Source organism: Vanacampus margaritifer, chromosome 18 (assembly GCF_051991255.1).
Source record: "Vanacampus margaritifer isolate UIUO_Vmar chromosome 18, RoL_Vmar_1.0, whole genome shotgun sequence".
NCBI classification, from domain to species: Eukaryota; Metazoa; Chordata; class Actinopteri; order Syngnathiformes; family Syngnathidae; genus Vanacampus; species Vanacampus margaritifer.
This window is the reverse complement of record NC_135449.1, coordinates 9,419,697-9,437,743: the sequence shown is the minus strand read 5'-3', so window position 1 is coordinate 9,437,743 and position 18,047 is coordinate 9,419,697. Positions and strand designations below refer to the sequence as shown.

Genomic DNA, 18,047 nt, shown 5'->3' with positions numbered 1-18,047 from the left:
AAATTGCCCAAAGGTGAGAAACGTGACGATAAAACAGAATATTGTTTTGAATATCGCTGCGTGTCAAACACCCCTCCCACGCAATCCTCGGGTGCGTTTGTTTACATGCTAGTGCCATTTTAAATGTTCCTTGATGGACTTGATACGTGGCGCTCGCTATCTGGAATAACCCCCGCCGCTCCCCCGCTGAGGCACTAAAATGGTAGCGGCGTGCGACCATCAATAATGCACGCGGCCAGCGCATCCGGACGCCGCTATCATCGGGGGGAATCATCGGGTCTGCCGGAGGCTGGCGTTTCTGCAGACGGATGGCGGCAATTTCTTCTTGGATGAGAAAGAGAAGGATGAGTAAAACGCTTTCGCTGGGTTAGCAGTCCTCTGCGTCATGCTGGTATCCACATTGTCTGATTTTGACTTCACATTGGAAGCGATAAACGCAGCAAAGTGAGACCACGTGGCAAAAGTTGGTATGCTAATATGGTCGCTAATGAGAATTGAGCAAAGTGATGGCATGCTAGTAGGTGGTACGCAAACATAGACCGAGATGGTAACCTGAGCACTGAGGCGAAATGATAAGTGATTTTTTTTTTAGGTACAATTTCTAATGGGAATTGATCAACTAACAGTTAGTATGCTAACATTGCTGAAGAGCAATCTGAGTAGAGAAACACTCGGTTAGCTTGGTAAAAATTTATATACAAGAGTTTTTTTTTTCTATGATAGATGCTAACACGGGTAGAAAGAGCGCTCAAATAATTTTTTTTATTTTTTATTTTACGTCATGCCCTGTAGTCCGAACTGATAAAATGATAAATGAGTATAGGGAGATTTTAAATTAGGTCCTTACTCAAGTGTTACTGTATTTCTATTGTGAACAGATAAAATGCTAACTGCTAACAGTCAGGATAGAGAACGAGCTTGGGCTGATTGATAGAGACAAATAAATACAAATTTTATATTTATTTGGGTATCACAGTATTTCCAATGTCAACTGATTAATGCTATGATGCTAACAGTTTGTATTGTAACATCATCATCATCATCACATTTTCAAATGAGATTTAATAAAATGCTAACAGTTGGTATGCAAATTTTTGTTTAGTAAATAAGTACTGCTACCATTCCCTTTTTTTTTTTTGTGCTTTTAATTATACAATTTTTCTCAGTTGGCTAAGAGTCAGCGGGTTGCATGAAAATGTGGCGTCATGCATATTTTACGTGCGTGGTACTCTTAAAGGTGCAAGTGGCCGAAAAGAGGCTGCCACCCAACTTCCCTCTCAGCAGCGAATAGAGTGCTTAGCCAGAGAAAGAGAAGAAGAAGAAGAAGAAGAAGAATTTAGGCGTAAAGTGCTGGGAAGAGGATGAGGGAATCGGCCGGATTTTCTCCATTAGCGTGAGTGCCTTGGGGATGTGGGGGGGGGGGGGATTGTAGAGAATAAAATGAAGGAGACAGCAGCACAAGTAGGTGGTAATTAGAAATATTACCTCCATGTCGGGGGTTATCTGCCCGTCGCTACTGCCGCACCATTCTTTTGATGCTGACAAGTTGCACCCCGCCAGCCAATTAATGGCCAGCCTGATAAGAGGCCTCCTGTTATTAGCAGCCTCTTGGAGCTAGCTACCATTCACCTTCATCTAATCTTTTCATCGAGTTCCTGAAAATACATTAAAAAAACAACAACAACAACCCTACCCCTTAAAAACGGTTGCATTTATTGTTAAAATAAAATAAAATAAAAAATTTAAAACTATTTAAAAAACAACAACGTGTGTTTGGGGTGGGGGGAGTCATAATTTTACAAAAATAAAATGTGAAAGAATTCAGATTAGATTTTGAGAAAACACAAATTTACGGGAATAAATTGGGGTTTTCCTTTGAGAATTAAGTCCCAATTATACATGAATAAAATGTGATATTTATTATTTTAGTTTAATAAATTCTATATTTTTAAAATTATGTAATTTTAAGTGACATTTTTATAAATTTGTTAAAAAATGTGAAATCTTTGCAATTTTTAAAGATATATTTTAAAGAATCTTATGAAATTAGTTTAGTCAATTTTATTGAATTAAAATTAAACATCCGGACTCTAAACAATGTGCAATCTCAACAACATAAAAAGGTCAGGTTTTGTCTCAAAAAGTTATACTCGTAAAACAATGTGGGATTTTTCTTTGAGGGAAAAAAAAAGTCATAATCTTCCGCGATTGAAGTAGGATTTGTTTTTCTAAGAAAAAGTCGTAATTTTAGAAGAATAAAGTTATATATTTTTGAGAATAAGTCGTATTATCAGAAAAGGATCTAACTTAAAAAAAAAATAGAGATCTCAAATTTTCTCAGGACATTTTTGAATCTCATGAGATTTTTGTCCCAAAGTTTATTTATTTATTAATTATGCGAATTTTTAAAAAATCCAGAGAAAAGGCACAATATTAAGAAAATAGTCTATTTGAGGAAATGATCAAATAATCTTGCGAGCTAATGAAGTCAGATTGTTTTTGTTTGGTAAAAGTAAGTTATAACCTACTGTTATCAATAGGTGACCCCCCCCCCCCCCCAGGAGAAAAAAAGTCACAATTTTATGCTATGAGAATAGTTAAATAACCTTTTTTTTCAAGAAAGAAATAGCTGCCTTATGAGAATAAAATGTCTTCAATAATCTTTATGACAATACTGTAGTAGTATTTTTTTTAAACTTAAAATGTGTACTCGTACGAGAATAAAATATGATCACGATAGCTGCTTCCAATATTTTTCCTACTTCACCTTAAGCTCTATATAGTGCAAGAAGAGAGCGGAATTTAGGTAAAAGCCAGAGTGCATCTTGGGAGAAGAAAGAGTCTGATCTCTGCTGCCGCACTTTTACCGATGAAAATTTGATGACGCTAAATCTAGACAGACTTTTAGTGTCGGTCGGGATTACGCCGGCGGCCTGAAGGCTCATCAATGATTCAGGCGGGAGAGAGATCCCGCCACCGCCGACGTCTGCCACATGCGGGGAGGAATAAATGGACCAGGTGGACGCAAATACACCTGGTCAATAATGGCCGCCGTTTTGGGGGTCTGGGCGATTTAATTGATTTTATTGATCCTTTTGTGTTACTTTGGCATGACTGTTTTTTTTTTTAATCGGATTGAATTTCGTTCAAAGCGCTTCCCCGTTGACGTGCACTGCTTACACTAACAACATGGCTGCGAACAGAGAGGAGCTAAAGGATTCTGTTGCCAAATTACAGCAGTGGCTTCGTGGCTATATCATTTTTCGTTTGCTTTTTCGATAAGCAAAGTGTGTGTGTGTGTGGGGGGGGGGGGCAGATTTGTGGGGAAGGGAAATGGAGATTTTATTTTAAGGCCGTATTGCACAGCTCTACTTTAATATTCCTCTCCTATTCCACTGTATTTGGTCATGGCAGAGAGGCATAAAAAAAAAAAGGGCATTACGGCGTCTTCTGGGTACGTGCCGGGAAACTCAACAGGGTTTTTGATGGACAGGTGCAGACAGGGATGACGGCAACAAGTGGACTAGAGTTACTTGGTCATGATGGGAGATGGAGGGGGAAAAAAACACCCGCGGCGGCTGTGACGAATCAGAGGCTGTTTGGGTTCAAAGACTCAAAATGGCGGCATGGAGGTGTTTTGAATGAAAGAATGGACGCCAGAATGATAGTGATCTATGGGGGAGAAGTGAGGAATTCACACGGGCGTAACGTAGTGACAGCTTGTCCGCATTTACACTCAAGAGGTCGGACCAGGGGGCAAAAATGGCGGAACGTGGACTTTTCTGTGCAACCTTTAAACCAGATTGATGTTAAATCATCTTTCTGATTAAATATGCAAATATTAACTAGCTAAATAGGCCGAGAGAGCGTGACGGACATCTGTATTTGGATTCTCCAGATGGTTTTGGCTTGGGTCCAAAATGGCGGCAATGGCGAGACGCCACATCTTAACGTTGCCTGCGGCAAGCACGCCAAATAATACTGCCTACACTGTGTGAAATGGCAAGCGTGTTCCCGTTTGATTTGACATAAGGCTGGGATTGTTTTGTGTCAATTTCACGCACTCACAATCGGTTTTCTTTCCTGGCCACTGGTTTGGAGGATTGCGCGCTGTGTAATTGGCGTCTCTCGCCTCGGGGACCTGCTAGCAGATAATAACAGGCCGTCTGAGGCGAGCCACTCAAGCCGGCGAATTCATTACTCAACTACTCATTTACTCCCCGCGTGCGCACGTCGCGCGTTATGGGCGGCGCTCGAGCCAAGATGGAGATGAGCGGGTGCGATGGCCTCATAAGAGCAAGGACGAACGGCACATTGAAGCTTCCGGAAGGACTTATGACGACTGACAGCTTAACGGGGTCGTTAGCAAAATGACAGTTACGTGCGGTTAAGTGTTGTATCTGCGTGATTGATTCATTATGATCGCGAGGGCTAATTAAAGTGGCGAGCAGCTTTAAGATCGGAATGTTGTTTCACTAGGGGGCGCCTATCAATCTCTTCAACGTGTGGTCTTCATCTAGTATACATGATTCCAGTTTGATTCAAAATCTCTAGGACAAGATCCAAATGAGCCTAAAATGGCCGACTTCTAGTGCATTCTTGAGACTTTGGGGGGGAGGGGGTGTCTATTTATGATAAACATGCCTATCAAATTTCATGTATCATAGTGAAAGTGGGTTTGACTGCTGAATTTACAAACAATTCTTGTCGTTGATTTATTTGTGTTTTCTTGTTTAAGGCAAAGGAAATTTCGCAATGATGACAACTAAAGTGTGTAAAATGTGTCACATTTTAGTGTGACCATCTGTCTAGTGCAGTTGATTCAAATTTGACAGAAATTGGAGGGAAAACACTCGGACAAGTTTGCTATTAAGTGTCCGCTGGAAATGTTAACAAATGAGTCTAAAATGGCAGCTTCAAAGTTTACAGTGCATTCTTTAGACTTTTTTGGGGGGTTGGGGGTCTACTTATTATAGCCAACCAAATTTCATGTTTCATAGTGAAACTGGATTGGAGTGCTGAATTTTCAAACAATTCTTAGTTTATTTATTAAAATTGAGTTGTTTATGGCAAAAAATGTTTTTGCAATGATGAGAACTAAAGTGTTTAAAATGTGTCACATTTTAATGTGACACATTTGCCTAGTGCAGATGGTTCAACTTTGCCAGAAATTGGAGGAAAAACCCTAGGACACGGTTGTTTTTAAATGTCTGCTGGAAATGTTAACAAATGAGCCTAAAACTAAAATGGCCGCTTCAAAGCAAAATGTCCGACTTGCAGTGCGTTCTTCACACTTTTTTTGGGGTCTACTTATGATAGACATGCCTACTGGACTTGAGTGCAGAATTTTCAAACAATTCTTATAGTTTATTTATTCATGTTTTTGTTTTGTTTTTCTCTTCATGTTTAGTTGTTTTTGGAAAAAAAAAATTGCAATGATGAGAACTTCACAGCAAAATGGCAGATTTGGTTGTCTTGACATTTTTGGGGTGTCTACTCACTAGCCCTATTAGCTCTCCAAATCCTGAGCAATAACGGAGGAGAAACAAAGCAATTTCAAATTATTTTACATACCAGTGATACAAACCGAAATTTGACGAAAACAATGGAGGGAAAACGGGCCTTTAAAGTCACACAAAACATGTTCAGACATAAGTTCAGCGACATTCAAAGGATTAACACCAAGACCGGCAGGCGGGAGCAGAATACAATCACACATGAATGATTCAGTGTTCACCTCTGGGTATGTCTGGGAATTTCCAAAAGGAAGCCCGGCTACACCTGCTGATGACGCCTGCTTGTCTCGATTTAACGGTGGAGTTGTCACGGGATTGCCGGTGATGAGAGAAAAGTGGCCCCAATGGGAATTTCAGCCACAATTCCCATTTCTACTCAAATGTAGCAAATGTTGGTCGCTTCATTCATCCCACCTGTAGGCCTCAGGACGCCCTTCCTGCCCCCTAAAAGCAAAGTCTTTGGGATTCCCCACATTCCCCTTTCACTTCCGATTTACAATCCCTCAGGCAAAAGGCAAGTGGGATCTTCCTCCTGACTTGTCCTTCGGAAATTCTGAGCAGAAAGTAGAACTTCCACTAGCACTGATGGCTCATTCCCAATCATTGTTATTCCAACTTTTTGAGGTGCAATGATAAGACTGAACACCTCCCCCTTGTCCATAAAGTCATAAACCCCCCGCATAAGGTCTAATCACACCCGCCAGGAGAGCTGAGGTCAGAGTCTGGGGACTGCAGGGCTAGCGGAGACGAAGCCCGACTGGATAAACGCAAGCCGGACAGACTGGAGACAGCTGGAATGAGGACGGGTTTGGGAAACCCGAACTGAGAGAGGGAATGTTTGGAAAAGGTGAAGCGGGGGAGTCACCATCACAGAGTCCCAAACTACACAAATAAATGACGCTTTTGTTGACTGAAAATATTTTAACTCATTCACTACCATTGATGGCTATAGATGTCAAAAATTCATTTTAACTTTTTTTTATTGGTAAAACATTTTTTCCCACTTTTGTTAACAAGAATTTGAAAACCTAGATTTTTTTGTTATTCTATTAGAATAGATAAAAATTGGGATTCATCGTGAGTAGTGAACTAGTGAAGTCATGCGATTAATTACGATTTACGATTTTTTTAAAAATATTTTTTTCTTAAAAAAAAAAGATTATTAAAATGTTTTCATAAATTAAAGGCATCAGGATTGTAATCGTAATACATCGCATGACTTCACTAGTTAACTCACGATTAAGCTCAATTTTAATTTAATTTAATTTTACATTTGTACTAAATGTAGAAAAAAAATGTTTTCTAGGTTTCCATACTCTTGTTAACAAAAATGGAAAAGAATGTTAAATATAAATAGTTCCAAATAATTTTTGACGTCTATAGCCGTCAATGGCAGCGAATGAGTTAAAAGCAAAAACAAACAATCAAATCTATATGGTGTTTTAATTCCAAGATGCCAGAGGAATCACTAAGTGGATTTATCAAGACTCCGACACATGCAAAGGCATTTTATGTTGACAGGAAGCGGGAACATGGGAAACGCTTTAACCGGGCCCCCTTGAAATCAAGCGGATTAGGAGCCATATGTGAGGGTCTGTAATCTCGTTTGGAAGAGCCCCCGGGTGCTCGCAGCCTGTGTTTTACATTAGTCCCAATCAAAGGCGCTCCTGACGAAGGCGAGGTGGCTCCACCGGTTTGAGGATCAGGACGGCCTTCCACTTCGCGTCAGACGCTCCAAAGAGAGGCAATTAAACGTTGCTAGTGTCAAATTCAGCCTCAACTGTAGAAAATGTCACATTTTTGACAGAGAAAACAAAACGAATGGACGTCTGATGTTACTCCTCTAGAGAAGTGCTGCAATGAGCTCCACAACATTAAACAAGCGGAGCTCAGATGACTCGAAAGCCACAAGAGATTCCTGAAGAGATCAGACTTTACGATGACGTCGCAAAGATAAATTTCGCTCTTGAAGATGGACTTCTTGCTAAACGAGAAGGAAAACCAGAAGCTTGATTTTCAAAGGCTAAATGATTGTTAAAAATGTCCAAAAAGTGACCATAAAACTCCAAAAAGGAAAAGAGCAGAAAATCGCCATAAAATGTCAAAGAATTGAATAAAAAAGGCAGTAAAGCAAACATTCAAAAAGTAACCATTAAATGTCCAAAAATAAAAGTCGAAATCCTGAAAATTACCACAAAATGTCCACAAAATTGCCGGAAAAGGGCAGAAAAAAAACTTCAAAAAGTAACTAATAAATACCCCAAAATAAAAGATGAAATCCTGAAAATTACCATAAAATGTCCACAAAATTTCCAAAAATGATACAGAATTGATAGTAAAAAAAAGTTTAAAAAAATAGCCATAAATTGTTCAAAAAAGGAAGGAGAGGCAGAAAATTGCCATATGTTCATAAAATTGTCAAAAATGTCAGGGAATTGAACAAAACAGGCAGTAAAGATAACATTCAAAAAGTAACCATTAAAAACGCCAGAAAACAAAAGAAGAAACACAGAAAATATCATCAAATGAATTTCCCAAAAAGTCAAAAAATTTATTTAAAAAGGCAGACAAAAAAACATAAAAAAAAATGTAACCATTAAATGTCCAAAAATAAGACAAAATCCCGAAAATTACCATAAAATGTCCACAAAATTGCCCAAAATTATACAGAATTGATGGTAAAAAAATAATAATAAATAAATAAATAAAGGGCAAAAAATTTGCCATTAAATGTCCAAAAAAGGAAGGAGAGGTAGATAATTGCCACATGTCCATAAAATTGTCAAAAATGGCAGAAAGGGAGTAAAGTCTAAACGTTTAAGAAAAATTACAAAAAAACTAACGAACATCAAAGACGAAAAGGTAGAAAAAAAGGAATGTCAAAGTATTGGATGCTGCTGTTATTTTTTTGTGTTGTGGTGCTGCTCAAATTAACGCTAGGGCCCTCAACACACTGTTTCCTTCACCATAAACTTCAAATATTTTGCGGCGCCAGACAGATTTGTTGTTACTTATTTGGCCTTAAAATGGCTCATTTGACAGTACAAGTTGCTGACCCCTGTGCTAGTGCTAGAAAAAAACAACTTGAAGTATGTATCACTAGCAAATCACATGGGCTGGTTTGACTCACTAAGCTAAATCTATTCCCACAACGAAGACGTCCGGGTCCCACCCCGCCGACCGCTGCCCGTGATCCTGCCTCGCAATAAAGCGCGGGTCAACGCTGGCCACTATCAATTCAGGACACAGTGACCCCCGCCACCGCCCACTCCTCCGGGTCGGCAGCCTTTTGTGCCCCCACCCCATTGTGAGGGGGATTTGTGTGGCCGTCCCCCTCCCCTTGTGATTGATGCCGGCCTGACTGACCCTACCTCAGGACTGTCCGGGTCCCAGAGCCTCTGGATGCAATTAGCGTGAATTTGTTACTTAAACTCAATTGTTCTTGTAAGTCCTCAAGAAGAATGAGTGTGATGAGGAGTAATGACAAGAGGGAGGATTTATTTATTTTTATCCGGGGACAATTATTAGCCTTGGCCTACTTGAAAGAAACAAAGAAGAAAAGCAAAAAACACAAGGATTTTTGTCGGCATCTCAGCTTCCACCTCTCACGGCGTTCTTTCTCAGTGACTGCTTTTATCGAAAGGAATGTTTGTAGCGGTCGGGGACTGTTGGGGAGATGAAATGTAACTTCCTTGTGATTTCCCCTCAGTCTTATACTCCCATCCCAAGGAAGTACTTTTAAAGGAAGCGCTCCCGTCATATCCTATCTCATCCCGCAGAGAAGTGTCACCACTCTTCCCTGGCGGCGGCGGCGTCTGCTCTCGGCTTGTTCTAAGGGGCGATAACACACGCGCCTACCCTGAATGCCCTCCCGTCTCCGCTGTGGGACTTTCAACCAGCATCTTCTCGTTCTCGCACCCTGTCATGCATCTGGGAAACACTTCAAGAAATAAACCAGAGAGTTGCCATCGCTCTCTCATCTGGGGGGGGGGATAAATGTACCTTTTCCGAATTGCAGAGGATGCGTCGGATGGGTTGTGTTAGCGGGAACAGCACGGGATCTATAAAAAGAACTTGAACAGTAGAAGTAGAAACCTCCTTAATGCTGCATGGGAAATTTGGATAAAAAAAATTTTTTTATTCAAATAATCGTCAGTGAGCAGCTCTAAAATTGAAGCTAATCCAAGTGATTGGAATCGGTATATTAGAACTCTGATCGGGACACCCCTGGTTCCATGCCCATTCAAGTCTCAAAGCGATTTTTGCACAGCCCTACTTGCGACCATTTCGAGACAAAATTTATCTAGGGGTGTCAAAATTAGTGCATTAATTTCCTTTTTTAAACTCGCGATTACTTGGAAAGTGTACTGGGGGAACTCGTCCACGTCAAAATATTGGTGGAGACTGGGGTCAAGTTGTCTTTTACAATTGTAAAAATGTGAAGAATTTCACAAGTTACTTACTGCTCTTAATATGAAAGGAAAAATGCACTGAGCTGTCACCAATGTCTTATAAATGCAATTATGCCATCTAGTGGCAGAAAATGGCATTAACACAAATCAATATCACTCTCCTTTTTTTCAGTACAGTACATCTTTTTCATCTTGACTAAATTTTATGAATTATCATGAAATTACTGTATCAGTGACTAAAAGATGCAGCCATACTTTTATGTTAACAAAAGTTTAACGTAGAACATTTGGGTGAGTCATGCGATTAATTAGGATAAAAAATGTAATCGCTTCACACCCCTAATTTTTTCCAATCTCACCTATCTCTCAGATAGGGCAATTAAATTGATCTTGTGCAGTCTCGCTCCTCCCTCATTTTCTCTTTATGGACATCTCTTGTGTCGGCCCTGTACAACATTCGCCATCCATCAACAATCTGGATTGTGGTTGATGTGACGGACGCGTGGCGTCTGCTCTCTGTGCGCTTGCCTGACCTTCTATTGGCCGAAGGTCTTGGGGACGCCACTCAAGACGGCTCTCCAGTGGCCTCACCCTGAATCGTATTATGAGAGCACCACAGATGGGCAGCGTAGAAATAGTCTTCTCGTACTCTAGATCAATTCACACAGAGGTTTCTTGATTTATTTTTATTTTTCTCAAGAGCAAAAATGTATATGGACAGCATACAAGGGTTACATACACTGTTTTAAGATGTTCCTGACATATGCTGTGTCAAAGCTATGAACGAGTTAGCCCAGCACAATAAGAATATGTTCTAACTTTACGTTACTGCTGTCATGTAGGATGAGAGTGATTGAGAGCTGGCGGACCCAAATGCAGGAAAATAAGGCAGTGGAACAGGAATCAAGTGCAATGCGTGGTACTTTAATGAAACATAGGGAAAAAGGTGAGCAGGCATCCATCACTGGACAGGACACAATTAGACTGGTCGCCATGACTGGGCAGGACACGACTAAACTGGTCGCCATGATTGGGCAGGAAGTGACTAGACTGGTGGCCATGACTGGACAGGATGCGACTGGACTGGTCGCCATGACTGGACAGGACGCGACTGGACTGGTCACCATGATTAGACAGGACGCAACTGGATTTGTCGCCATGATTAGACAGGACATAACTGGACTGGTCGCCATGATTGGACAGGACGTGACTGGACTGGCCGCCATGATTGGACAGGACCTGAGTGGACTGGTCACCATGATTGGACGTGACTGGACAGGACACAAGTAGACTGGTCGCCATGACTAGACAGGGCACGAGTAGACTGGTCGCCATGACTGGACAGGACTGGGCGCCGTGACAGTGTAAATGACCAGTCTTAAATTCGTCTTTTTCTCCATATCGGTCTCAAGCCCTCCAAGTGTGAACCTGGAATTAATGGGACTTGAGTAAAACCCTATTCTGAGTTTTTGAAATTTCTCTCTTCCCACAGAAAATTCGAGACTTAAACCTAACTCTGCTTTAAGGTAAAGGGGAAATTCCCTTACTCGCTACAAAATGTTTTGGGTAACCAAAGACAATGTCCTATAGTACTCTAAGAACCAATTGCTTGACTAGTGGTTTCTTTTAACCCATTATGTGTCAGTGTCCCACTGTGGAGTGCGCTGGGGATAAAGGTCAACATCTCGATAGACTTGGAATGTTTGTGTTGGGTGTTTACGTTGGCATTTGCAAAAAAAACACATCCATCTTAATAAGAAAAGGCAGGAATTTGTTTTTGGATTTCCTGCAGCACATTATGGGGGAGGGGGTAGATGTTATTCCTTTTATGTCTGTGTGTGTGTGTGTGGGGGGGGGGTGATTGGGGGAGTAGGGTTGGGAGGACGCCCGCCACCTGTCCCCTGACTTGTACCACACACATTTCAAAACATCACCGCACACAAGTGCCAGTCAACTGTGTGTCGGCTCACCTGCTTCGGCCAAAGAACATGCCACCATATTTGCTTAGCTGCTCACTAATGCCGCCCCTCCCAATGTGCTCCTCTCCAGGTCGACGTGACGCACAGGGACGCAAATATTGGGTCGCACTTCTTATTGTCAACAAAGACACCAAGAAACACAGACGTGTAAGTACAATTCTGTTACGAGTCTTTGTAGACATCACAAGAAAGATATGTTGATTTTGCATCTTCCCAATGAAAAATTTAATTCCATGCAGGATATATAATACTTACCACATATTTCCTTTATAAATGCAAACATGGCATAATGTTTTTTTCCCATCCTTAAAACTTTGATTGTTTTAATGGAACTGTAATGTCCATTTGTGAACCCCATTGATTTTTCCCAATCAAATTACCCAATTATGACCCCGTTGTTTTTGAATTATTTAACTGTTTTTTTCGTCCTGTAAATGTTTTTTTCCAAGCAAAAACAACTCTCAGAGGCAGACAAAATAGACAAAATCATAAACATCTTTGGCCCCGCAGACAAAACCGTCGCTTACGATCGCTAATGAAGCTCTTTGATGTCGAATCGCGAGTCATCCCTGCAGACATCGGAGCAGCCTCTGGGATTGCAAAATATATTAAATATAGTAATATTCAGCACATGGCTTTAGGCCAAAAATTTGAAATATGAACTGGTATAAAAAATCTATTAAAAATGACATTATTCAAAACACATTTTGTTCTGTTTTTTCCTTTGCTTTATTTGTTCTGATACATAAGTTGCCCCCCCCCCAGCGGTAACTTCCAAAGGAAAAATAAAAATACACAGTGGTTCTTTATAGATGATGTAAGAATAAGGGCAAAAACGGTATTCAACTGTCAAAATGAACCATCCACTTGCACATCTGCCGTGAGTAATGACAAACCCCGTAACTCGCTTAACTTAACGCACCAAGTCTTTGGCAGTGTTCATCACTATCTGACTGACTGACTGACATAAAACTTCCTGACAAATAATCGAGATTGAATCGATAAAATAGCTCAGCGGTACACGGCCTGATGATTGCGAGGTTGAATGAACTTTCTTGACCACGTCTGCCACCAGGAGATACGAGGGAGTTTAGACCAGCCGAGGGCTCGCCATGTTCTTTTGGAGGTCTGCCAGTATCTGTGGTTACAAATCTGAGATAAGCCTTTCCCTCGCGGGGCAGCAACCTTCACGATCTTCCGCGATCCACTGCCAGCTCGGAAAAGAACTTCTTTAATAACCTGATAAGCTCACACAGGAACAGGTGTCTTCAGAATCCGGCTGGAACAAGAATAGAAAAGGGACGAGGGAAATCGGTTGTCACTTTCCCAAATGTAGTAGTAATAATTTACATTTGCGCTCGGAGAGAAGAGCTACATTTAGCATCCATTGGCATTGTGGCATTGAGATGCTGGTAAAGGTGGTGGCAGAAAGTAAGTGCATTCTGATGTTTCCACCTGCCGCCACCTCAGACATGTCACAGACCTCTTAAACCGTAGACCAGGACGAGAATGCAACATTGATCAAATGGGACCTTGACTTTAAGCAAAAAAAAAAAAGGGAGCTCAAGACACAACATGGAGTACTACTGCAAAGAGATGTTGAACCCTGACCCTGGTTTGTAACCCGAGTTGTAAATTCTAAATTTGAAATCCTAACCTAGGATTGAAAACCTTATTTAAAACCCTACTTTAAAACCTTAATCCTCCCTCCCTGAGTTCAATTTCCAACTTGAAACCCTCACCTTAATTAACTCATTCAAACCCCAAAATGTATAAATATGTTTTTTTTAGTACTTTGTCCTGCACTCCCAAAAACGTATTCATACGTTTAAAAAAACAACAAACATATTTATACATATTTTTTGTTTTTGTTTTTTGTACCTGAGACCTGAGCAACATTGATGTCATCTTCACTCGACAGCAAGTGGCAAAATGGCCGCCTTCTGATATTGATAATAACTGCTGGATTTGACTGCTTAACTCCTATTTAACCAACACAATATTAACCAGAATACTGTTTAGACTAGTGGGGGAGCATAGAACATATTATTGTCAAGAACTTTTTGGGGGGTTGACTTCCACTTTAACTCATTTGCTCCCCAAAACGTATAAACACACACAATTAAACAAAATTGCCATGGTCCCAAAAACATATTTATACGTTTTTTTAATTTTTAATTTTATTTTTTTAATGCTAGAGCATACAGAAGGCTTTGATGCAGCTTCTGACCTAAAGAAGTCGCTTAAATAAATTGTAGTTATTACAGAAAAAGGCCAGCAGGTGGCAGCAGAGTAAAATAGATCAACAATGTTGCAACAAGCTCTTTTTGCCAGTGTTTTCAACAGGTTTGTAAATAATGATGAAACTTAGCTATATTCTAATTGCTGCAAAACGGAAACAGATACAAATATAATTTTTTTTCCTGATGAAAGAAGAGACTCCATGTTTTTATAGCAATAAAACACAATATTTTGTAAGTCTTGCAAAATCAAAATCCAGTAAAACAGCTGGGCGAGATGGAGGTTGCTTCAATGAGTTAAAACACTTTTGACCCTAACCTGGACTACAATCTACTTTGACATTCTAGGGTTAGTTTTGTTTATGTTTCTTTTATTTAATTCCAATCCCAAACCAGACATTTTTCCCCCCAAATTTTTTTTATATTATCATTTTTGGAATCATTATTTCTTATTACACTCATAAATAAAAAAAATCAATTACCCTGTAGAACTCATCCACCACTTGATGTGTGTCATATCCACAATCCTATTTGAAGTTCCAGGTCCAGGGTCCCGGTGTCAAAGACACAGGTCATATCATTGACATAAAAAGTTGCTGTATGTCGTGGCTCCAATTAAAAAAGAAAAGGAAAAAAAAGATGGATAAAGCTTAGACTCCCGAGGAAAGGATTTTCCAGCCCCTTTAGCAAAGTCGAAGAATCCTACTGTGGATTTTGCTTTTCTCCTGGAAAGCTGGTAATGATCCCACCAACGGCATTTCCCACCTCACCCCCTGCCGCCATTTCACATCTTGTTTTTCACCTTAAATATGAACCCTACTCACTGTACCACTATAAAGTTTCATACCGGGTCCTGAAGAATTCTATCTAGAGCAACTCTCAATGAAAACTAAGGAGACATTTTGGAGATGATAAATCACCCGATTGTTTTGCATGTAGATATTTCCGCCAGGACTTCAAAACCAGACGTCGCCTCGGCGTAATCTCCCGATCAGCGCGGATAGGAATAATCTTGAGTTTTCCCCGCATGTGATACCTCAGAGGACTAAGAGGCTATCGGCTCATCTTCTCCATGTTTGGGTTTGTCTGCAAGAGCCACGCTGGAATTGTAACTTTTGCGCCGAGAGTCTCCCGCAGTGCACTTAGCGCAATCTCCAGCCTTCGCGGCGAGAACCTCCATCAAAGCCTTACGTTTGGATTAAATCCTTCCACTTGTTATTAGAGCAACATATCAAGCCATCTACTCGCCTCAGTGTTTTGTATTCATCATCCCCAAGGTTTTATTTCAGATGTAAAAATATTGGTCTTGATTTTCACCATTCAACATTGGCATGGTTCCTGCTGGGACCGTTATTCCTGGACCGTTGTGCTTATTGTTGAACGAAATCCATTGGGAAGAAAAAGTCCAGACTGGTTTCAGGGATCAAACGGCACAAACATTCAGCTTTTGAGATTATTCAAAAATGAATAAGGTTCTTGATTTGATATAAAGCGACAAGCATTCCCATTGTGGAGCCGATTGACTAACGACCCTGAACGATCAACTCTGAACTTTAGAAAAGAATTGCTGAGTAAAGACTTCTTGCAACAGCTAAATCCTGTAGCGTTCTAGTTTTGACACAAAATCAACCCTGCACTCTAAAAACAGTTGGGTCAAAAGTAACCCAATTATGGATCAAAAATGGACCGATCCACTTTATGGGTCAATTTGACCCAACTTTCTGGGTTGTTTTATTCAAAATGACCCAAATTTTTCGACCCAAGTAAAGGATCTGACCAATATTTTTGAGTTGTTGTACACTAAAATATCAGGTCCAATTTTGACCCAACTGTTTTTAGAGTGTGATCTGTAAAAACCTGCCCAGGAACTCTGAACTTTTCAAAATTGCAGTCAGAAGAGACATATTTTTTATAAGTCGTGCTGTCAAAGTTAAAGCATTAACTAATTAATTAATCACAAAAAATATTGCATTAATCATGTATTATGCAGATTAATTGCACTATTTATTTTGACCGCAGATGATCCTTTAGCCTGACAGTGGATGGTACGTTAAAGGCAGCACAGGTTGTGTTTAAGAAATAAACAGAACTACATGCATTCAGTCATTTTTTTCCATTTTAAATTATGCAAGTAATTTACTAATTAGAAAAAGAGGACGACGGGAGTGTGACGTCCTCATAACATTAAATGTCGAAAGAATTGATACACAACAGGTGCTCTTCAAATTTAGCGGGCAAAAAATGTTGATTTAAAAATGTATTATGCGATTAATCGTGATTAATCAAAATTGTGATTAATCTGATTTAAAAACTTTAATCGTTTGACAGCTCTAGTTCTAAGTTATTCAAAAGTCCTTCTTGCTTTAATATAAGACAAGGGTGGAGGAGTTTATTGTAAAAAAATAAATCCTATACTCTAAAAACTGTTGGGTCAAAAATAACCCAACTATGGGTAAAAACTCTACTTGGGTCTATTTGACCCAACTTTGAGTCAATAAATGGGTCTTTTAGTGTAAAACAACTCCTAAATATTGGTCAGATCCTTGACAAAAAATTGGTTCATTTTGTATAAAACAACCCAATAAGTTGAGTCAAATTGACCCATCAAGTGGATCGGTCCATTTTTTTTTTGTTATCCATGATTAGGTTACTTTCGACCCAACTGTTTTTAGAGTGCACTCTAAAAAAAAGTTGGGTGAAAAATAACCAAACTATGGGTCAAAAATTGACCGATCCTCTACTTAGGTCTATTTGACCCAACTTTGAGTAAAGAAATGGATCTTTTATTGTTAAAGTTATGGTGCTTTTGCCTTGTTGGATTTTACATTGAATCAGTGAAATTGGTATAAACAATTGGTATAAAAACCTGACTGGTCTCCATGGAGGAAACAGGAAGTATCTGCTGCCAAATATGGGCACCCGATCGCTGCCTTTGACGTTGAACATGTGCGGTTGCCATCCGGTTAATTAAAAAGTTGAATGGTAGCTTCTAGAAAGAAACAACTTTGTCTCATCCGGCGTTTGCGTCTGCTCACGATCACAGTCGCGTCCCCGATTCTGACCCTGGTCCCGGCGCCCCATCGCCCCGAAGCCCGTTCTCCCTCAGTGCCTGAACCACATGTCACTTCCTGGCCTCTTTTCCCGCCATGAAGCGACTGGTTTCCATTAAAATCAAATGGGATCTTTCAGGGGACGACACGGTGGACTGGACTCTATCAAAGCCGTCATCCAAAAAGTTTTCTGCTGGGTGGCCGGGACGCAGCGTGGTTAACGGGACGGCTACAATGCACCATAAACGTGTGACTTAGAAGCGGCGCAAGCACTGAGCATGCTGCAGGGGTGATTTATGGCACGGTGCACTTCAGTTGACCTGCTGAGATTTAGAGCGTCTTTCAGATGCGTCCCGCCGGAGAATTTTGACAAAGCCGCTAACGGGCCCCCAAAGTTCACAGGCCATTCGCAGATTTGATTTGAAATATCTAGTGCCAGAAATATTCCCTAATATACATATATACGTGTGTTTTTTTAAGCTTAGTGTAGTCTGTGTATGGCTCATTAGCCAAAGCCAAGGTTCTTTTTGGCACTCTACAGGCAGTTTTCCCCATTTGGTGAGCTGTTGGTGGTAGCGTACTTGTTAGCATAGCTGACTTTTGCACAGCTTGTTTGGGATTAGTTCACGCTCATCACAAATGGTGATGACCATTCCAATTTGCCTGATCGATCAATGAAAAAAATATTTTTTGGCCTGTTCTTTTTTTGGGGGTTTTTCCCGAGGCGTTTAAACTGGTGCCATTTTTCGTGGATTTTTTGCTATTCATGGGCCGGGCCAGTGCCTATCCCGCACGAATGGTGACGGTCGACTGTAATTATAAAAGATGTTTAAATAGATATTTTGCTCCA

At 40.4% G+C, this 18,047-nt stretch overlaps 1 long non-coding RNA gene across 1 annotated transcript in view; it reads left to right on the top strand.

Moving 5' to 3' along the window:
• Window positions 1–281: 281 nt before the first annotated feature.
• LOC144038122 (uncharacterized) overlaps window positions 282–18,047 on the top strand; it is a 56,299-nt gene continuing 38,533 nt past the window's right edge. Inside the window, exons 1-2 of the long non-coding RNA XR_013289153.1 lie at window positions 282–444; window positions 11,978–12,054. This is a non-coding gene — a long non-coding RNA (uncharacterized LOC144038122). The remainder of the gene's footprint in view (window positions 445–11,977; window positions 12,055–18,047) is intronic.